General features: G+C 33.6%; 1 pseudogene across 1 annotated transcript in view; it reads left to right on the forward strand.

Annotated features, from left to right (window-relative positions):
- LOC143237202 (glutamate receptor ionotropic, NMDA 2B-like) overlaps nt 1–24,923 on the forward strand; it is a 58,821-nt pseudogene that overhangs the window by 4,389 nt on the left and 29,509 nt on the right. The window contains exons 2-8 of the transcript XR_013019915.1: nt 8,999–9,555; nt 9,890–10,071; nt 12,550–12,803; nt 14,812–14,995; nt 21,281–21,407; nt 23,184–23,404; nt 24,386–24,524. The product of XR_013019915.1 is annotated as a glutamate receptor ionotropic, NMDA 2B-like (transcript). The remainder of the gene's footprint in view (nt 1–8,998; nt 9,556–9,889; nt 10,072–12,549; nt 12,804–14,811; nt 14,996–21,280; nt 21,408–23,183; nt 23,405–24,385; nt 24,525–24,923) is intronic.

Raw genomic sequence — 24,923 nt, forward strand, 5'->3', positions numbered from 1 at the left:
CACTAATAACACAAAACAACAGACACTTGATGGTGCTAATAACAACAAATAACAGACTCAAGAGGGTATTAATAACACCAAAAACAACCACAAGACGGTACTAATAATACCCAATAACAGACAAAACACAGCACTAATAACTCAAAACAACAGACACAAGACGGTAATAATAACACACAACAGACTCAAGACGGTACTAATAACAACAAATAACAGACACAAGACAGCACTAATAACATACACAACAGACTCAAGAAGGTACTAATAACACATAACAACAGACAGAAAACGGTACTAATAACAACAAATAACAGACACAAGACAGCACTAATAACACACAATAGACTGAAGAAGGTACTAATAACACAAAACAACAGACACAAGACCGTACTAATACCACACAACAGACTCAAAAGGGTACTAATAACACATAAAAAAAGCCTCAAGACGGTACTAATAATACCCAATAACAGACAAAAGAGAGCACTAATAACTCAAAACAACAGACACAAGACGGTAATAATAACACACAACAGACTCAAGACGGTACTAATAACACCACACAACAGACACAAGACGGTACTAATAACAACAAATAACAGACACAAGACAGCACTAATAACTCAAAACAACAGACACAAGACGGTAATAATAACACCACACAACAGACACAAGACGGTACTAATAACACATAACAACAGACAAAAGACGGTACTAATGACACAAAACAGACTCCAGACAGCACTAATAACACAAAACAACAAACACTTGATGGTGCTAATAACAACAAATAACAGACTCAAGAAGGTACTAATAACACATAACCACAGACACAAGACGGTACTAATAACACAAAACACAGCACTAATAACACGAAACAACAGACACAATACGGTACTAATAACAAATAACAGGCACAAGATAGCACTAATAACACACAACAGACTCAAGAAGGTACTAATAACACATAACAAAAGACGGTACTAATGACACAAAACAGACTCCAGACAGCACTAATAACACAAAACAACAGACACTTGATGGTGCTAATAACAACAAATAACAGACACAAGATAGCACTAATAACACACAACAGACTCAAGAAGGTACTAATAACACATAACAACAGACGGTACTAATGACACAAAACAGACTCCATACAGCACTAATAACACAAAACAACAGACACTTGATGGTGCTAATAACAACAAATAACAGACTCAAGGGGTATTAATAACACCAAAAACAACCACAAGACGGTACTAATAATACCCAATAACAGACAAAAGACAGCACTAGTAACTCAAAACAACAGACACAAGACGGTAATAATAACACATAACAACAGACAAAAGACGGTACTAATGATTCAAAACAGACTCCAGACAGCACTAATAACACAAAACAACAGACACTTGATGGTGCTAATAACAACAAATAACAGACTCAAGAGGGTATTAATAACACCAAAAAACAACCATAAGACGGTACTAATAATACCCAACAACAGACAAAAGACAGCACTAATAACTCAAAACAACAGACACAAGACGGTAATAATAACACACAACAGACTCAAGAGGGTATTAATAACACCACACAATAGACACAAGACGGTACTAATAACAACAAATAACAGACACAAGACAGCACTAATAACATACACAACAGACTCAAGAAGGTACTAATAACACATAACAACAGACACAAGACGGTACTAATAACACCAAACAACAAACACAAGACGGTACTAATAACACAAAACAACAGACAAAAGACGGTACTAATAACAACAAATAACAGACACAAGACAGCACTAATAACACACAACAGACTCAAGAGGGTATCAATAACACCAAAAAACAACCACAAGACGGTACTAATAATACCCAACAACAGACAAAAGTCAGCACTAATAACACAAAACACCAGACACAAGACGGTAATAATAACACACAACAGACTCAAGAGGGTATTAATAACACCACACAATAGACACAAGACGGTACTAATAACACCACACAACAGACACAAGACGGTACTAATAACAACAAATAACAGACACAAGACAGCACTAATAACACACAACAGACTCAAGAAGGTACTAATAACACATAACAGACTCAATCAGGTACTAATAACACATAACAACAGACAAAAGACGGTACCAATGACACAAAACAGACTCCAGACAGCACTAATAACACAAACAACAGACACTTGATGGTGCTAATAACAACAAATAACAGACTCAAGAGGGTATTAATAACACCAAAAAACAACCACAAGGCGGTACTAATAATACCCAATAACAGACTAAAGACAGCACTAATAACTCAAAACAACAGACACAGGACGGTAATAATAACACACAACAGACTCAAGAGGGTATTAATAACACCACACAATAGACACAAGACGGTACTAATAACACCACACAACAGACACAAGACGGTACTAATAACAACAAATAACAGACACAAGACAGCACTAATAACATACACAACAGACTCAACAAGGTACTAATAACACATAACAACAGACAGAAGACGGTACTAATAACAACAAATAACAGACACAAGACAGCACTAATAACACACAATAGACTGAAGAAGGTACTAATAACACAAAACAACAGACACAAGACCGTACTAATACCACACAACAGACTCAAAAGGGTACTAATAACACATAAAAACAGCCTCAAGACGGTACTAATAATACCCAACAACAGACAAAAGACAGCACTAATAACACGAAACAACAGACACAAGACGGTACTAATAACAACAAATAACAGACACAAGATAGCACTAATAACACACAACAGACTCAAGAAGGTACTAATAACACATAACAAAAGACGGTACTAATGACACAAAACAGACTCCATACAGCACTAATAACACAAAACAACAGACACTTGATGGTGCTAATAACAACAAATAACAGACTCAAGGGGGTATTAATAACACCAAAAACAACCACAAGACGGTACTAATAATACCCAATAACAGACAAAAGACAGCACTAATAACTCAAAACAACAGACACAAGACGGTAATAATAACACACAACAGACTCAAGACGGTACTAATAACAACAAATAACAGACATAAGACAGCACTAATAACACAAAACAACAGACACTTGATGGTGCTAATAACAACAAATAACAGACTCAAGAGGGTATTAATAACACCTAAAAACAACCACAAGACGGTACTAATAATACCCAATAACAGACAAAAGACAGCACTAATAACTCAATACAACAGACACAAGACGGTAATAATAACACACAACAGACTCAAGAGGGTATTAATAACACCACACCATAGACACAAGACGGTACTAATAAAACCACACAACAGACACAAGACGGTACTAATAACAACAAATAACAGACACAAGACAGCACTAATAACATACACAACAGACACTTGATGGTGCTAATAACAACAAATAACAGACTCAAGAGGGTATTAATAACACCAAAAAACAACCTCAAGACGGTACTAATAATACCCAATAACAGACAAAAGACAGCACTAATAACACGAAACAACAGACACAAGACGGAACTAATAACAACAAATAACAGACACAAGATAGCACTAATACCACACAACAGACTCAAAAGGGTACTAATAACACATAAAAACAGCCTCAAGACGGTACTAATAATACCCAACAACAGACAACAGACAGCACTAATAACACGAAACAACAGACACAAGACGGTACTAATAACAACAAATAACAGACACAAAATAGCACTAATAACACACAACAGACTCAAGCAGGTACTAATAACACACAACAGACTCAAGTAGGTACTAATAACACATAACAACAGACAAAAGACGGTACTAATGATTCAAAACAGACTCCAGACAGCACTAATAACACAAAACAACAGACACTTGATGGTGCTAATAACAACAAATAACAGACTCAAGAGGGTATTAATAACACCAAAAAACAACCACAAGACGGTACTAATAATACCCAACAACAGACAAAAGACAGCACTAATAACACAAAACAACAGATACAAGACGGTAATAATAACACACAACAGACTCAAGAGGGTATTAATAACACCACACAATAGACACAAGACGGTACTAATAACACCATACAACACACACAAGACGGTACTAATAACAACAAATAACAGACTCAAGACGGTACTAATAACACCAAACAACACACACAAGACGGTACTAATAACACATAAAAACAGCCTCAAGACGGTACTATTAATAACCAACAACAGACAAAAGACAACACTAATAACATAAAACAACAGACACAAGACGGTACTAATAACAACAAATAACAGACACACGACAGCACTAACAACACACAACAGACTCAAGAAGGTACTAATAACACAAAACAACAGACACAAGACCGTACTAATACCACACAATAGACTCAAAAGGGTACTAATAACACATAAAAACAGCCTCAAGACGGTACTAATAATACCCAACAACAGACAAAAGACAGCACTAATAACACGAAACAACAGACACAAGACGGTACTAATAACAACAAATAACAGACACAAGATAGCACTAATAACACACAACAGACTCAAGAAGGTACTAATAACACATAACAACAGACGGTACTAATGACACAAAACAGACTCCATACAGCACTAATAACACAAAACAACAGACACTTGATGGTGCTAATAACAACAAATAACAGACTCAAGGGGGTATTAATAACACCAAAAACAACCACAAGACGGTACTAATAATACCCAATAACAGACAAAAGACAGCACTAGTAACTCAAAACAACAGACACAAGACGGTAATAATAACACATAACAACAGACAAAAGACGGTACTAATGATTCAAAACAGACTCCAGACAGCACTAATAACACAAAACAACAGACACTTGATGGTGCTAATAACAACAAATAACAGACTCAAGAGGGTATTAATAACACCAAAAAACAACCACAAGACGGTACTAATAATACCCAACAACAGACAAAAGACAGCACTAATAACACAAAACAACAGATACAAGACGGTAATAATAACACACAACAGACTCAAGAGGGTATTAATAACACCACACAATAGACACAAGACGGTACTAATAACACCATACAACACACACAAGACGGTACTAATAACAACAAATAACAGACTCAAGACGGTACTAATAACACCAAACAACACACACAAGACGGTACTAATAACACATAAAAACAGCCTCAAGACGGTACTATTAATAACCAACAACAGACAAAAGACAACACTAATAACATAAAACAACAGACACAAGACGGTACTAATAACAACAAATAACAGACACACGACAGCACTAACAACACACAACAGACTCAAGAAGGTACTAATAACACAAAACAACAGACACAAGACGGTACTAATGACACACAACAGACTAAAAAGGGTACTAATAACACATAAAAACAGCCTCATGACGGTACTAATAATACCCAACAACAGACAAAAGACAGCACTAATAACACGAAACAACAGACACAAGACGGTACTAATAACAACAAATAACAGACATAAGACAGCACTAATAACACACAACAGACTCAAGAGGGTATTAATAACACCAAAAAACAACCACAAGACGGTACTAATAATACCCAACAACAGACAAAAGACAGCACTAATAACACCAAACAGCAGACTGAAGACGGTGCTAAGAACATCAAATAGCAGTCTCAGGACGGTAGTAATAAGATCAAACAAAAGACAAAAGACTGAATAAAAACCGCTGGAGTTTAATTTATCAGTTATAACTTTACTTCAATAATTATTACTTTACTTCATCAGTTATTAGTTTACTCCACCATTTATTAGTTGACTTATTACAAGCTTATTTCATCGGTTATTAGTTTTCCATATCGGTTTTTAGTTTAGTTAACCAGTTATTAATTTACTTCATCGATTATTAGATTACTTCACTAATTAGTAGTTACCTCAAAAGTAATAACTTGACTCACCAGTTATTAGTTTACCTCATAAGTTATTAGTGTACTTTATTTGTTACTAGTGTACTTCACCAGTTATTAGTTTACTTAACTTGTTATTAATTTACGTCATATGTTATTAGTTTACTTTCAGTTATTAGTTTATTTCACCAGTTATTAAATTACTTCATCGGTTATGAATTTTCTTCATCAGTTATTAGTTTGCATCACTAGTTAATAACTTACTTTTCAGTTATTAGTATATTTAACCAGTTATAGTTTGCTTGACCAGTTGTTACTTTAATTCATCAGTTATTATTTTACTTCATCTGTGATTACTTTACTTTCTCAGTTGTTAGGTTACTGCACCAGTTATTAGTCTTCCTCATTAGTTATTAATTTACTTTATCAGTTATTAGTTTACTTCTTCGGTTATTACTTTACTTCACCAGGTATTAGATTATTTCATCGGTAATTAATTTACGTTATCAGTTATTAGTTTACATCTCTTGTTATTAATTTATTTATCAGTTATTAGTTTTTCTCAACAGTTATTAGTTTAGATTGCCGATTACCAGTTGACTTTATCAGTTATTAATTTACTTCACCATTTATTAGTTCAGTTCATCGGTTATTAGATTACGCAGCCGGTTATTAAATTTTTTCAGCAGTTACTAGTTTACTTCATCAACTATTAGGTTACTTTATCAGATATTAATTTAATTCATCCGTAATTAGTTTACATCGGTTATTAATTTATTTCATGGTTTATTAGAAACTCATCCTGATATTAGTTTTCTTCAGCAGTTATTAGTTTACTTTACCAGTTATTAGATTTTTTCATCAGTTATTAGTTTACTTCACGAGTTATTAGTTTGCTTTATCGGTTATTAGTTTACTTTATCAGTTATTAATTTAATTCATCGGTTATTAGTTTACTTTATCGTATATTAGTTCAATTAATCCGTAATTTGTGTACTTCATGCGTTATTAATTTATTTCACGGCCCAGCATGGCCAGGTGGGTTAAGGCGTGCGACTCGAAATTTGAGGGTCGCGGTTTCGCATCCCCGTCATACCAAACATGCTCGTCTTTTTAGCCGTGGGAGCGTTATAAAGTGACGGTGAATCCCACTATTTTTTGGTAAAGGAGTAGTCCAATAGATGGCGATAGGTGGTGATGACTATCTGCTTTCCCTCTAGCCTAGTCTTACATTATAAAATTAGGGACGGCTAGCGCAGATAGCCATCGTGTAGTTTTGCGCGAAATTCCAAAACAAACAATTAATTTATTTTATAATTTATTACAAACTCAATCTCGTATTAGTTTTCTTCACCAGTTATCAGTTTAATTCATCAGTTATTAACTTACTTCATCAGTTATTAGATTACTCAACCAGTTATTAGATTTTTTACCAGTTACCAGTTTACTTCATCAGTTATTAGTTTACTTAACTTGTTATTAATTTACGTCATCGGTTATAAGTTTACCTCATCATTTATTAGTTTACTTCATAGGTTATTAATTTATTTCATCAGTTAATAAGTTACTTCACCAGTTATTAGTTTACTTCACTAGTTGTTAGTTTACTTCGTCGGTTATTAGTTTACTTCATGAGTTAGTAATTTACTTCATCATTTTCTCCATCGGTTGTTAGTTTACTTTACTAGCTATTAATTTATTTCATCGGTTATTAGTCTAGTTTACCAGTTATTAATTTATTTCATCGGTTATTAGTCTAGTTTACCAGTTATTAATTTATTTCATCGGTTATTAGTCTAGTTTACCAGTTATTAATTTATTTCATCGGTTATTAGTCTAGTTTACCAGTTATTAATTTACTTTATCGGTTATTAGTTTAGTTTACCAGTTATTAATTTATTTCATCGGTTATTAGTCTAGTTTACCAGTTATTAATTTATTTCATCGGTTATTAGTTTAGTTTACCAGTTATTAATTTATTTCATTGGTTATTAGTTTAGTTTACCAGTTATTAATTTACTTTATCGGTTATTAGTTTAGTTTACCAGTTATTAATTTATTTCACCGGTTATTAGTCTAGTTTACCAGATATTAATTTATTTCATCGGTTATTAGTCTAGTTTACCAGTTATTAATTTATTTCATCGGTTATTAGTTTAGTTTACCAGTTATTAATTTATTTCATCGGTTATTAGTCTAGTTTACCAGTTATTAATTTATTTCATCGGTTATTAGTCTAGTTTACCAGTTATTAATTTATTTCATCGGTTATTAGTTTAGTTTACCAGATATTAATTTATTTTATCGGTTATTAGTTTAGTTTACCAGATATTAATTTATTTTATCGGTTATTAGTTTAATTTACCAGCTATTAGTTTACTTTATGTGTTATTAATTTACTTCATGACGTTCATTGAATCCTGATTGAATATTTCATTTTGTATGTCCCGACTCAACCACTGCTCTGTGCAACAACATTTTTATTCTTTCTTGCTCCTGGACATAAAGTGTTATTTCCTAATTGCTTATGCCTGAAGTATATGGAAAAGTCCTATTTTTCTCTTCAATCTGTGCTTTTGTGACCTGGGTAATGATATTTACTTATTTTCCAGATTATTTTAGGTAAATTCGGTGCTGAGTAGCTGTTAGAGAATTTTCACTTGTGAAAGATAAAGTCTCTTTAGTTGTTCTTAATTTTCCCTTAGTTTTTCGGTTTGAACTAGTATAGAGCTCTGAGGAACGGATTCATGCTGTCATTGAATTGTATTTTATAAAATAATTTGAAATAAACCGGAACACCTTACAATTATATGACCTGAAGTAAAGAATTCGTTTTCAATTATATATTATAACCGGTCAAGTTCTAAGTCTGTTATCACTAAATGGAAACCTTAGTGGACTGGTGATTCAACGTCTCAGGTGTGAAACTAGACTAATAATAAAACTGTTATATAAAAATTGTAATTATCTTTCTTTGAGTGTAAACCAGTTTACATATTAAAGTAACTGTTATTCATTGTTATTTACTTCCAGATTATTTTTGATACTTGTTACAGGAAGACCAGGAACTTCAAGTAACTGTCTTCAGTCTTTATTGTAATGGACAACTCAACATATTTCATAGCATGAAACTGTCGACTTTTCTTATCTGTCTGGCTTGTTTACTGGCTGGAGCTTGGGCTGCTCTTCCTCATCCAGAACCTATTACGAATTCTTCAAAAATACAGATCACATTCGGTGTAATACTCCCTAAAACCCTGCTTATCACAGTGGCTAGGTCTTACTTCAAAACACTCACCGAATCTGTAGAAGCCTTTACTCTCAACAGGCACGTTAAATATCATTTTAAAGACTTCTACGAAATATCCTCCCCTTCTGGAACATCCATGTCTTTGAACCCAAGTCCTACAGAAATATTAAACGTGTTGTGCAACAAAGTAGTGAAACGAAACGTCATTACTATTCTTTACTTCACTAACTCCAATATATTTGGCAGCAACGCAGCGTCTGTGCAATATTTATTACAGCTCACAGCTTACCTGGGGATTCCGGTGATATCATGGAATGCTGACAACATTGGCGTAGAGCAGGTATGAAAACATTACACAACATGGCGTTCTGCAGGTAAAGGTATATTATGTATATTGTGTACATACGACGTGATATCATGTGTTGTTTAAACAGGTAGATACGATACTATGTGTTGTTTAAACAGGTAGATACGATACCATGTGTTGTTTAAACAGGAAGATACGATGCTATGTGTTGTTTAAACAGTTAGATACGATGCCATGTGTTGTTTAAACAGGTAAATACGATACCATGTGTTGTTTAAACAGGAAGATACGATGCCATGTGTTGTTTAAACAGGTAGATACGACGATTTGTTATGTTTAATTAACGACGAAGTTTATTCTCTTCCAGCGAGTCTCAGAATCCAGAATTCTTCAACTTGCTCCGTCAATGGAACACCAGGCGGCTGCCATGTTGAGTATCCTCAGGAGGTACTCGTGGCACCAATTTTCCATTGTTACCACACTTATCGGCGGACATGATCACTTTATACGTGCCGTCAGAGATCTCGTTCTGGAGAGTACAGAATTTATGTAAGTACGTGAGTAAACACAGAGGTCGCTTTACTTTCACTATTTACACTTTTCCAAGATTTATTCTAACTATAAAAAAACAGCAATAAGACGATATTAAAGCTAAAACACAATGGGTCCAAGAAATATTGAAATGTATTAGGTTGGATATACTTATTTCTTCTAATATTAAAATGTTTTATTATGAGTAAATACAATCGTTCGTAGTAGTTTGATGATGTGCTGAAAGTTTGTTTGATACACACTAGGATACTCAAAACATTGACTTTTGGATAAGTTCTGATATATTCATGTCTGTAGACATGTGTTGTTTTGTCAATAGATTAGTAAATTCAGTACACATTTGTCCATATTGACTCTTTTGTTAACAGTTTTTTAAAACATACGTCCGTCAACACTGATTGTTTTATAAACAGTTTGATAGAGACTGTTAAACTCAACACAAATGTTTTAACATTGACTTCTTGTTAAAATCTTGGTATATTTAAATAATAAAGTATACTTTGCGACACCTAAAATTATGAAAATGGCAGCCCTTTCATCCAGTTGTTTATAAGAATAGGTTCATTGTTCCAAAATGTACCTAAAATTATAAAAATGGTAGCCCTTTCATCCAGTTGTTTATAAGAATGGGTTCATTGTTCCAAAATGTACCTAAAATTATAAAAATGGTAGCCCTTTCATCCAGTTGTTTATAAGAATGGGTTCATTGTTCCAAAATGTACCTAAAATTATAAAAATGGCAGCCCTTTCATCCAGTTGTTTATAAGAATGGGTTCATTGTTCCAAAATGTACATAAAATTATAAAAATGGTAGCCCTTTCATCCAGTTGTTTATAAGAATGGGTTCATTGTTCCAAAATGTACCTAAAATTATAAAAATGGTAGCCCTTTCATCTAGTTGTTTATAAGAATGGGTTCATTGTTCCAAAATGTACCTAAAATTATAAAAATAGAAGCCCTTTCATCCAATTGTTTATAAGAATGGGTTCATTGTTCCAAAATGTACCTAAAATTATAAAAATAGAAGCCCTTTCTTCCAGTTGTTTATAAGAATGGGTTCATTGTTCCAAAATGTACCTAAAATTATAAAAATGGTAGCCCTTTCATCTAGTTGTTTATAAGAATGGGTTCATTGTCCCAAAATGTACCTAAAATTATAAAAATAGAAGCCCTTTCTTCCAGTTGTTTATAAGAATGGGTTCATTGTTCCAAAATGTATTTGTCAGAAACTTTCGTTTGATATCAAGTATCCTCTTCTCATGTTCTTTCTCCATTCACAAGTGTTACAGATAAGAAGCACTGGTTTGTCTTAAAAATTGGTGATTAAAGACGTTCAGCTGTGATAAATTCATATTTTAACGTATGCAATGTATGTTTAAATACGTCGAAAAGGTTTAGCTATGGGATCTCTGCTGTCTTCTCTTCAATACGAGGTATTGACATTCAAATATGTACATTTAATACTTCTTTGTGAAACCTTTGATATGGTTAATGTGTGTTTCTGGTGTGGCGAAGTAACGTGGACATATTAATACAGATTAAAAGAAGTAAAGGTTGATAAGTTCAACTATAACCTTTACACTGTAGACACAAAAAGACGACCACTTAAATATCTTATACATGACCTGATTACGGACGTCTGTCTGTTCACAGAAAATCATTTTTTGTTTTAGTAGTACCACACAATAGAACGCGTCACCAGGAACAACACAAAACATAACTGTCTATTCCACATTGTATTCAGAGCTTTAAAAATCTCCGCTGACGATTGTAGTTTAAGATCAGAGTTACTTATCTTGAAATACGTTACTACACGATATGGTTATGAAATTATCGATAGGTCAAATAAGTTCAAACTGTTATCGTGTGTAACGTTGACAACATGATGGTTTACCAACAACAATAGACGACATAATATATGTGATCTAGCGTGCCATTCTCTCCCAAATATTCTTAAGGGTATAAAAGGTAGAACAGAAGAGGTTAATAAATGTGGGATTTAACACGTTTCTTAAACATAAGAATGTATAAAATAAATGTAAATTAAATTAGTCGGTCTTAGCAGAACATGTGACAGACTAACACGTGACAAACACACCTCATGTTATAAATTGGGGTGACGTTAAATTGATAAATCAGATAAACGTTGAAATATTGCAGAAATAGTATAGACTGAAGACAAAGTTGGTTCACGTTTAGAAGAAGTAAAGTATATTACATATGTTTATAAACTCTGGGTGTTTTTAACATAGGTGGCACTAAACGAATATAAATAACTATGTAGTACGTAAGTAACAACCAAACTTCAAACTTTTCTTGAATGTTGTGACATACAAACGGAAACATGTAGAGACGTTTAAGGGCTGGTTCCTGTTTTAATAAATTGTTTAGTGTACTTATTTTAACGTTGTACTATGTGTACATATTTGTAAACTTAACACACATCTGTTGTTATTAATCTATCTTAAATTGTAGGTTCAACATTCTCGGAGTGTTCGTGCTGAAAGGAAACACTAAACACGAATTAAGAGGTGAACTGGAACATATGAAGCGGAGCGACACACGAGTAATTCTACTGTACGCTACAAAGGAAGAAGGAATCGACATCATGAGTGTGGCCACCGAGTTGGGGATGACTGGCAAAAACTACATGTGGATAGCCAGCCAATCAGTGGCTGGGTCAGGAACAGTTCACTTTGCTCCTGACCAATTTCCCATGGGTATGTTAGGTAAGGACAAACCAGAAGTACACTTCACACTTTCACTGACTGATCTGTAAATAGATATAGTATATATACCTCCGGTTGAGTCGATATAACTTAAATCCATTATAGTAAATATAATTCTGTTGAAATCGATGTAACTTAAATCGATTATAGTAAATATACCTGTTGTTGAAGTCGATTTCACCCAAATCCATCATAGTAAATAAACCTCCTGCTGGAGTCGATATAAATTAAATCGATTATAGTAAATATACCTCCGGTTGGAGTCGATGTAACTTAAATCCCCTACAGTAAATATACCTCCGGTTGGAGTCGATGTAACTTAAATACCCTACAGTAAATACACCTCTGGTCGAGTCGATATAACTTAAATCCATGATAGTAAATATACCTCTGGTTGAAGTCAATATAGTTAATATTCATTGTAGTAATTGGTTCTGATCATGTATTATAGTAATTTTGATAACATTGGTATACCAGATCAGATGTTATGTGGTATTGATAATGTTGGTATACCACATCAGATGTTATGTGGTATTGATAACTTTGGTATACCAGATCAGATGTTATGTGGTATTGATAACGTTGGTATACCACATCAGATGTTATGTGGTATTGATAATGTTGGTATACCACATCAGATGCCACGAGGTTTTGAAAAGCAGGAATGTTGTTAGTTTATATAATACAAAAATCTGTTTTTGAAATGTTCTCATAACTAAATCAATTTTTATGGTAGCACTTCGTTTAAAAATTTGTTTGAGAAAGCCCAGTATCAAGTTTTCTTTAATGAATGGCAACAAAAGGTTAATATAGAATTAATTATAGAGTAAGTTCAGATGTGACAGGTCTTGATATTCAATCAGTGTTTGATACACTGAGTATAGTTGTATCTGTCCAAACTATTAGTTTTTAATTATTGTATTGAATTTACGTAGCGTGATGGATAAGATAAATGTTTGAAAGTTGAATAGTTTTGCGAACCATGTACCTAGAAGGATATAAACTATGAAATCAGAGAGTAATGTATTACATTGAATTAATATGATACATAAGATATTTATATATAAAATCTGAATAATTTGTTAAGTGAAAAGTTTTTCGCTTTACCCACCAGACGTATCGAAATTCGATTTTTAGCGTTATAAGCTCTCAGATCTGTCTGTGAGTGACTGGAAGACATGAGGATATTTTACACGTAAACATGCATGGAGAAACAGGGTTTTGTAGGATTAGAGACTTTGTGAGTTATACTAGTATACTGATGTAGAAATAAGGACAACATAGTACATACACAATTATTTTGTACAACGTGTCACAGCTAGGGACAATGTAGTACACATACAATTAGTTTGTACAACGTGTCACAGCTAGGGACAATGTAGTACACATACAGTTAGTTTGTACAACGTGTCACAGCTAAGGACAATGTAGTACAAATACAATTAGTTTGTATAACGTGTCACAGTTAGGGACAATGTAGTACAAATACAATTAGTTTGTACAACGTGTCACAGCTAGGGACAATGTAGTACATCTACAATTATTTTGTACAACGTGTCACAGCTAGGGACAATGTAGTACACATACAATTAGTTTGTACAACGTGTCACAGCTAGGAACAATGTAGTACATATACAGTTAGTTTGTACAACGTGTCACAACTAGGGACTATGTAGTACACATACAATTAGTTTGTACAACGTGTCACAGCTAGGGACAATGTAGTACATACACAATTATTTTGTACAACGTGTCACAGCTAGGGACAATGTAGTACACATACAATTAGTTTGCACAACGTGTCACAACTAGGGACAATGTAGTACACATACAATTAGTTTGTACAACGTGTCACAGCTAGGGACAATGTAGTACACATACAATTAGTTTGTACAAAGTGTCACAGCTCGGGTGACATAACAAGTGACTTTCTTCCAAAAAATTCGTGTTTAAAACAATGAAACATTTCACTCAAAGCTGTTGTTTCTTTGTGTGTCTTTTTATCAAGCTATTCACTTCAATGCCAGCACTAACGTACTAGAAAACGAAATGGAACGAGCCATAACAATATTTTTCCATGGTTTAGAACTTTATGTTAAAAATCGCCGGAACCACAATCAGACACTCTCTCACAACCTACACTGTAGTGGACTTGGAGACACTCGATGGAACCATGGAGATACATTCTTCAGGTCAGTATTTACTATAACCTCTGTTTTTCACAGCGGAACTATGGAGATACATTCTTCAGGTCAGTATATACTATAATCTGTTTTCACAGTAAACCGTATAGACACATTCTTGTAGTGAGTATATATTATACACTTTGTTTTTACAGTGGAACAATGGAGACACTATCTTCAGGTCAGTAACTACTATAAACGTTTTTTTTTCACAATGGAAAACAGGAAACACATTCTTCTGGTCAGTATATATTATAAACTTTATTTTCACAGTGGAATCATGGAGACACCTTCTTCAGGTAAGTATTTATTATATCCTCTTGTTTTCACAGTGGAACAATGGAGACATATTATTCTGGGCAGTATATACTATAACCTTTATTTTTGTAGTAAACCATGGAGACACATTCTTGAGGTCAGTATTTACTATAAACTTTGATTTCTCAGTAGAATCACTGAGATACGTTCTTCTGGTAAGTATTTACAATATCCTCTATAGGTTGTTTGCTTCTTAATTGCATATATTAACTCACCATAATTTTAAACAAAAACCGAACACCAATAAACGCAAAATAAAAAAAAACACATCATAACTGCACAAAACAATCCTACTTTCAATTAACACCAAGCAATATTAAAATACCTTTATTAAACTGTTAAGGAATCTCTCGTCAAATAACCTCTTTGTTCCATTATACACTGCTGGCCAAAATCTTAAGACCAATGGACATAAAGAAAAAATATGCGTTTCGCGTTGTTAGACTCAACCACTTACTTGAGTAGAGCTTCGAAAGATGAAAATAAGGAAAGGGAAAAAAAAACTCTTTTAGTATTTAAGAGGGAAAGTGTGAACACTATGAAATTACCCTAAATACTAGATAATCAAAAGTTTAAAACCATACCAAAAAGAAGTCCGAAACAGGGTAGGAAATGCGCAACAAGAAGTCTCAGTAATGAGTTGCATGGTCGATAAAAGCGTTTGCAGAAGGCTGGCTGGAATGTTATTCCAAGTAGTGAAGATGGCTTCACGAATGTCATTCACTGTTTGGAATTAACGTCCATTTCTATACTCTTTCCTTGCCATCCACCCACTAACATTTTCAATGGGGTTCAGTTCGAGCGAACACACTGGACAGTCCAAAAAAATCACGTTATTCGCCATGAAAAAGTCCTTTATTCTGCGGACATTGTGGATTGTAGTGTTGTCCTGCTGAAAGATCCAGTTATTTCCACACAGTCAATAAGGATATTCTCTCCAACATGCCAATGTAGCCAGCTGCTGTTTGACGCCCCTGTATAACCTGAAGCTCCATTGTTCCATGGAAGGAGAAATCACCCCAGATCATGATGGAACCTCCTCCACTGTGTCGTGTAGAAAATGTCCTCCATGGGATATCCTTATCGTGCCAGTAACATTGGAAGCCATCTGGACCATCCAGGATAATTTTTTTCTCATCAGAGAACAAAACCTTCTTCCACTTTTCTACGTCCTATGTTTGGTGCTTCTAAGCAAAGTTTAACCGAGCTGTTTCGTGGTGTGGAAGGAGGCGTGACCTTTGAAGACGTTTACGGTTTTTAAAGCCTTTCTCTCGAAGATGCCGTCTTATTGTTCTTGAGCTGCATTCTGCGGCCGTAAGGGCCTTAATCTGGTTCGACGATTGGCTGGTGTCTTGCTGGGCAATCCGTCGAATCCTCCTGCTCAACGAAATTATTTTGTGCCAACCACTTGAAATTATCGTTTTTTATTTTTATTTTCAATTTTCTGATTTTCATCTTTCGAAGCTCTACTTAAATAAGTGGGTGAGTCTAACAACGCAAAATGAATATTTTTCCTTTATGTTCATTGTCCTTAAGATGCTGGCCAGCAGTATATATACATCAGGTCATCCCATAAGTAATGTCCGAAAATTTAATACAGAAGTACATCATTATTTCTGTCTTTGTAGAAGGCTTTAATGACTAAAATATGTAGTAGGACGTGTATCAAAATGTTCAGCCAAATATAAGAAACTTACCCAACTCCACTTTTACAGATCATTAATTAAATAAACCCTTATGAAGATGGATGTGTCTGAGGAGCACATTAGGCATATAATGTTTATAAGTTTAAAAAAGGCAGTACTGTAGTAGAACCTACACGAAACATTCAAGGTGTTTATGGTGCACAGTCTCTCAATGAAAGAAAATGTCGAAGGTGATTTCAGAAGTTCAGATCAAGTGACTACAGTGATGCGCTACGTTCAGATCGTCCTGTTGAGTTTAATGATGACTTTCTGCTGGCTGCACTTGATGAAGATTGTGCTGTAAGAGTTGCAGAACTAACACACAAGTTTAATTCAACCCATTCAACAGTTCACCAATACCAGCAACAGCTTGGAAAGGTGTCAAAACTTGGAAAATGGGTTTTCCATGATTTTACAGAAGTCATCCTTAGAGCAAAAGTGGACATTTGCACTTTTCTGCGCCTTCCTGAACGTAACTCACCTTTTTCAGACAGGTTAGTGACTGGAGATGAGAAATGGATATTTTATAAAAATGTTAAGCGCCACAGACAATGGCTCAGTGCAGGTAAACTTGCCATAGGTCAGCCCAAAATGGACCTCCATTTTAATTTAAGTGTTTGGTGGAATATTGTTGGTGTGATCCACTTTGAGTTGATGCCACTCAATTTCACGATTACATCAGACTTTTACTGTCAACAGTTAGAACGCTTGAATGTTGCACTAAAAGAAAAGAGGCCTGCTTTGATTAATCATAAAGGTGTTGTGTTACACCAGGATAATGCTCGACTCCATACAGCAAGGATCACATCTTCAAAGACTGAAGAGCTAGACTGGGAAAACTTTCTACATCCTCCTTATTCTCCAGACCTTGCCCCATCTGATTATCATCTATTCTGAAGTTTGCAGAACTATCTTGGTGGAAAAGAGCTTGTAACACATGAAGATGTCAAAACTACTCTCTCTACATTCTTTTCCTACAAACCCCAAGAATTTTATAGAAGTGGCATTCAGAAGCTTGTGAATCATTGGCAGGATGTAATTAATAATAATGAAACATACATTATTCATTAAATAACATTAAATGCGTTTGAATTCCTTTCTCTCTTTCTGGACCTAAAATAGGACATTACTTAAGGGTCGACCTGATACTATAAAGTTTGTTTTCACGGAGGAATAGTGACACGTTCTTCTGGTCAGTATATATTATAAACTTTGTTTTCATAGTGAATCGTGAAGACACGTTCAAGTTAGTATCTACTATAAACTTTGTTTTCACAGAGGAATCTTGGTGACACGTTCTTCTGGTCAATATATACTACAGTAAAACCTGTCTAAGGCGGAATCGTACGGGACCAAGAAAAATTTCCGGCTTAATTAGTAAACATGCATTTCCTTAATTATATATCATTTTGAGCAGGACGTTATACTTGCTTGACTCAAGGGAAGTAAGACGTTTATAAATAAAGTTATTATACTGTTAGAAGAACAAAAATAGACATTCAAAATATTTATAAGTAAATAAAACCTTAATCAAATTTATTTAAAGAAAGTGTCCAATTTCAACTGTTTAGATTTTAAAGGATTTCCTCATGCGGTTAAAAGAAAACGCCAATTCTTCGGTCTTTTCATGAAGTTCATTTTTACATACAGTTTGTATGTAAAAACTAGCATTAATATAATTTAACACTGGTGATGAAGTAAGAATTTCTATTACCTCACTATCTCTACCATTTTGTTCATCTTCTGAATCTTTTAAATCAATTTCTTCAGTTTATGTTAAAACATTCTTGTCAATGTTCACAAAACTTTCCACGTTCACGGAATCATCTGCATCAATGGATATCCCTAGAATCGCCATAACAAACAACTTCTCCACAATCTCTGCCATTATCAAGAATAAATCAACAGTTGCGAAAACACTTTATTACACATTCGTCTTTTGCGCATTTGATTGAATGACTTAAAAATGCAATTGCATCTAACGCGTTAATTTTCATAATCATTTCAGATGCTCTCTTACAATTGTCCATGTTTCCAATAACATGCTGAAGAATCAATTTTCTGTATTTTAATTTTATACACTGTGTAATTCCATTATTTAGTGGTTGTAGAACTGATGTTGTACATAGAAGTAGAAAGACTAAACGAATATTTGAAAGCTGAACTTTTGGGTGACGAGTTGCATTATCCACGAAAAGTAGACTATTCCTATTTTTTTATTCCATTCTTTTGTTAACTTTGTTCAAAAATTCCTCGAATATGGCACTTGTCATTTACACTTTATTATTCACTTTCTATTCCACAGAAAGTTTTTCTTCCTGAAATTTTTGAAACAGCACGGATTTTCACTTTTACCTATTATTCATGGTTTCTGTAATTTTCCATCAGCAAATGCGATCAAAAGTACAGTCAATCGTTCTCTCAAATAGTGATCTCCGGAACACTTTTCTCCTTTAATCTGCAACGTTTTATTGGAAAGAGCTCTGAAAAACAAAGCTGTTTCGTCTGCATTTGCAATATCTTTTGGGTTGTAATGACGAATAATTTCTTTTAACTTTTGATCCCAGTTTTCCACTTGATGTTTGTCAACGTCATTTGCTTCCCCACAGGAAACATTAAATGTAATTCCATGTCTTCTCCTAAAACTTTCCAACCACCCATTCGATGCAGAGAAGCCATCTAAATGAAGGATCTTTGCAGTTTCCTTTGCTTTTCCTTCCAGAATTGGTCCAGATATAGGGAAGTTCTTTGTTCTTGCTACTGAAAACCACTCAAACACGATGCGATTTAGCTCATGGTACTTTGTACCATTTTCTTTTCACCAAATTGCTTTTGCTGTTCGTTAAATATTTTTCCATTATTTTATCGTTTTTCTTGACAATGTTGTAAATCTGTGTCTTTCCACATTTGAAATGAGCAGTGACTTCTCTAACGCTCTTTTTTTCCTTACAGACCATTTTAATGGCATAAAACTTTTTCTCCAGATTTAAGATTTTCAATTTCTTCTCCACGGTTCTGAAAAATAAAACATATTCAAAATAAAACTACAACAACTTCATTTTATTGTTATTTTCTTTTTTTTTCTGACTTTTATTGGCAGCCTGTTATTCAAATTAGAATTATAAATTTTAGGGTAAGGAACTTAATACCGAGATGTTTTTAAATTCTACTAAATTCCCTATTATATTAAGAAAAACTTCTAAATACCTCATTTTATAAATACATGCTTAAGTCCAATGTTTTATATAAAAATAAATTTATGAGTTATATTTATTCCATCTTAATACTTTAATGAAATAAAAATCATTTGACTATCTAATATAATTTATCCAAAGCTTTACCAAATATCTTTATCCAAATGAATATCAAACACCCCAACTCTAACCCTAACCTCAACCCAAATTTTACCCTAAACTTAACTTTAACCCTAACCCCAAATTCATTAAAAGATTACATGCATATTGAATAGCTTTTTTTTTTTTAAATGAGGGTATATAGTATCTTTTTTTTAATGAAAGCATTAAGTGAATTTTCCTAAATTTTAAAATTAGGGAAGATAGGAATTGATTTTTCTCATGAGAATTATTTAAACAGTAGAATTTTGCATTTAAAAGACAAATATATTTCTAAAATCATGAATCCAATTTAACTGCAAAAATCATGACGGGAGAAAAAAGAACAGAATATATTTAACCAATAGTGTGATAAAATACCCAATAATTTATTAATATTTAAATAAACTAGTAAATAGACAATAATTTATAAGTATTTAAAGAAATAGTTAATTAAATAAGAAATTAATATTTAATCAAAACATTTTCGCCTTTCTCAGGTTCTAATACTATTCGTTTACAGATGATGTAGGTGAAAGATAGTTTTCCACTGCGTTACGCAGGTTCCGCCATATAGAGATTTATAACACTTCAAAATGTTGATAAATCCAGCTTAGACAGGTTTTACTGTATAAATTTTGATTTCACAGTAAACGATGGAGACACGTTTTTGTAGTCAGTACCTGCTATAAACTATGTTTATTGCTTATACTATCTCATATGGAATCATTCGTTATAGTTTCTATTTTAAGTGTTACAACATCTCTAATGCGTAACATACTAGTTCTCAAAGAAAGAATAGTTGACTGAGTACGTTAAAATAGATAATTCTTCATAAAACAAGATGGCCCTAGGTACACCTACCTATAATTCTGAATGATTACTTACATTTCATTCCAACTCAATCATTGTTATCACTTTCTTTGTTATTTTCATTACTCTTTCTTTTAATTTCAAAGGTATCTTCAAAGAGTGAACATAGAAACAAGAAAAGGTCAGTCTGATATACAGTTTAATACGGACGGAACACTGAAGCATGTGCACCTTGATGTACTCAACTTGAACAGTAGAAATGTCTGGGAAAGGGTAAGTTTCATATTCTTCCAGTATAGTAAAAATGTGTAAGTGATGGTGTCATATTCTTCCCGCATACTACGATTGTGTAGGTAATGAAAAGTTTCATATTCTTCCAGTATACTAGTAATGTGCAGGTGATGGTTTCATATTCTTCCATTATATAAGGAATGTGTAGATGATGGTAAGTTTCATATTCTACGGGTATTGTAGTAATGAGTAAGTGATAGTAAGTTTCATAATACTAGGAATGTGTATGTGAGAGTAAGTTTCATATTCTTTCAGTATTCTAGTAATGTCTTGATGAGAGTAAGTTTCATATTCTTTCAGTATTCTAGTAATATGTAGACGAGAGTAAGTTTCATATTCTTTCAGTATTCTAGTAATATGTAGATGAGAGTAAGTTTCATATTCTTTCAGTATTCTAGTAATATGTAGACGAGAGTAAGTTTCATATTCTTTCAGTATTCTAGTAATATGTAGACGAGAGTAAGTTTCATATTCTTTCAGTATTCTAGTAATATGTAGACGAGAGTAAGTTTCATATTCTTTCAGTATTCTAGTAATGTGTAGACGAGAGTAGGTTTCATATTCTTTCAGTATTCTAGTAATGTGTAGTGAGAGTAAGTTTCATATTCTTTCAGTATTCTAGTAATGTGTAGACGAGAGTAGGTTTCATATTCTTTCAGTATTCTAGTAATGTGTAGATGAGAGTAGGTTTCATATTCTTTCAGTATTCTAGTAATGTGTAGATGAGAGTAAGTTTCATATTCTTTCAGTATTCTAGTAATCTGTAGGTGATGCTGATGTTATCAATTATAGGTACTCTTATAAGTTTTAGTTTTGTTTTTGAAATAGGACCGACTATTCTTACACTCAGATCATAGAACACGAGTCAACGGAAGGACACAAATTTTACCTAATTAATACAAGTCAGAAAATGTGACCTATGTGAGGATAGACTGTTAAAGTTGTACTTTATGTTTATAGAATACAAGTCACAAAGTGTGTAAACTATGTCAAATTAGATTGTTAACACCGCTGTTTATGTTTATTTAATACTTGTTATAAAGTATGTAATCTATCTGTTAGATTGTTAAAGGTTTGTTTATGATTATTTAATACCAGTCACAAAGTAAGTAACCTATCTGATATTAAGACTGTTAAAGCTGCTGTTTATCTTTATTTAATACCAGTCACAAAGTAAGTAACCTATCTGATGCTGGACTGTTGATGCTGTTGTTTATGTTTATTTAATACCAGTCACAAAGTAAGTAACCTATCTGATGCTGTTGTTTTTCTTTATTTATACCTGTCACAAAGTAAGTAACCTATCTGATGCTGGACTGTTGATGCTGCTGTTTATCTTTATTTAATACCAGTCACAAAGTAAGTAACCTATCTGATGCTGTTGTTTTTCTTTATTTATACCTGTCACAAAGTAAGTAACCTATCTGATGCTGGACTGTTGACGCTGCTGTTTATCTTTATTTAATACCAGTCACAAAGTAAGTAACCTATCTGATGCTGGACTGTTGATGCTGCTTATCTTTATTTAATACCAATCACAAAGTAAGTAACCTATCTGATGCTGGACTGTTGATGCTGCTGTTTATGTTTATTTTGTAAATACTTTGCTTTCATTTCACAAAATGAAACCTAAATTAGTAGATGTTGATAAACATTTACTGAATAGTTTCCGATTTAAATGTGACAATTACTAAATATCAGTTTTGTAGCACAAAGGATGTTTCAAGTCTACTTTATAATTATACTTTATCTCAATAGGTTGGTGTGTGGACTGAAATTGGTTTGGAAATTAAAGACATTGTCTGGCCAGGTGATTCACCTGTGCCCCCTCCAGGAGTGCCTGAAAAATTTAATCTGAAGATTACCTTTTTGGAAGAGCCACCATACATTAACGTTTATCCAATGGATAATGAAACTGGAGAGTGTAAACCCAGTAGATCTGTAAGATGTCGAGTTGGGCCAGAACCTCAGTTTATTGGGTAAAATGTATTTACTGCTTGTGTAAATATTAAACTAACGAAATGAAAACATCCTTAAAATTATTGTACAAAAATATAACTTCACTAATGTGACATTGTAGTCACTACCATAGTGAATAAGAATGTAAAAAAGATCGGTCTAACTACCATAGCATGATAACAATAGCAATTTAAATTCAGAACAAAAACACAAACCCACAACCCTTGTAATACCAACAGTAGCTAACAAATGTCTCCAACACTCATCTACATAACTTGCAATACCAACAGTATCACAAGTAGTTATCAAATATCTCCAACAATCATCTACAACACTTGCAGTACAACAAGTAGCTAACGAATGTCTCCAAACCTTACAGTACCACAAATAGCTGAGGATTGTCTCCAAAACTCATCTACAACACTTACAGTACCACGTGTAGGTAACAAATGTCTCCAAACCTTACAGTACCACAAATAGCTGAGGATTGTCTCCAAAACTCATCTACAACACTTACAGTACCACGTGTAGCTAACAAATGTCTCCAAACCTTGCAGTACCACAAATAGCTGAGGATTGTCTCCAAAACTCATCTACAACACTAGTAGTACCACGTGTAGCTAACAAATGTCTCCAAACCTTGCAGTACCACAAGTAGCTAAGGATTGTCTCCAAAACTCATCTACAACACTTACAGTACCACAAATAGCTGAGGATTGTCTCCAAAACTCATCTACAACACTTACAGTACCACAAGTAGCTAATGAATGTTTCCAACACTCGTATATGACACCTACAATACTACACAAACTGCAATCTATACACTTCAACTGTCTGTTCAGTTTACTTTAGTGGTTCTTTGTTTTTTTCAATGCATTTTTAATGACTAAGAAACATTGATTATTGTAATAGCTCCAGCTAAGTGTTCTTAAGATTTATTGGACCAGTTTTAACTTGTTTGTAATGTATTTAAAAAAGCTTTTATCATTAAACTTTTGTAGGAGTAATATGTCTAAGGACACCAGGAACTTCAAGTGCTGCTCAGGATTCTGCATAGACCTTCTGAAGAGATTCGCACTTGATTTAGGTTTTACATATGACTTGTTTCGAGTGTCTGATGGAACGTGGGGAGCATTAAATGTAAGGACATTTCTTTTATAGTTTAGCCATTTACCTAATGAGGTTTGTTGAACTCTTGTAATGCATTTTTTGTTTGCAATACCAACAACCATTTTCACTCTATTGGTTTGGAACAGAAAAAAAAAGATAAACTATGAATATCCTTTGTTGAAAAAGCAGACATACAACTGTATCTAGACTGCAAAATACAACACATGCACAAGTATCCCACTAAAATGAAACAAGAGGGAATCCTTAAATGCCATGGCAATTGAAATTCTCCTGATTAACTGATTAACATGTTTACCTACCTCTGTCACCAAATCAGCATTCAATAAATTGATTAACATGTTTACCTACCTCTACCACCAAACAACATTCAATAAACTGATTAACATGTGTACCTACCTCTATCACAAA

Source organism: Tachypleus tridentatus, chromosome 13 (genome assembly GCF_004210375.1).
Source record: "Tachypleus tridentatus isolate NWPU-2018 chromosome 13, ASM421037v1, whole genome shotgun sequence".
NCBI classification, from domain to species: Eukaryota; Metazoa; Arthropoda; class Merostomata; order Xiphosura; family Limulidae; genus Tachypleus; species Tachypleus tridentatus.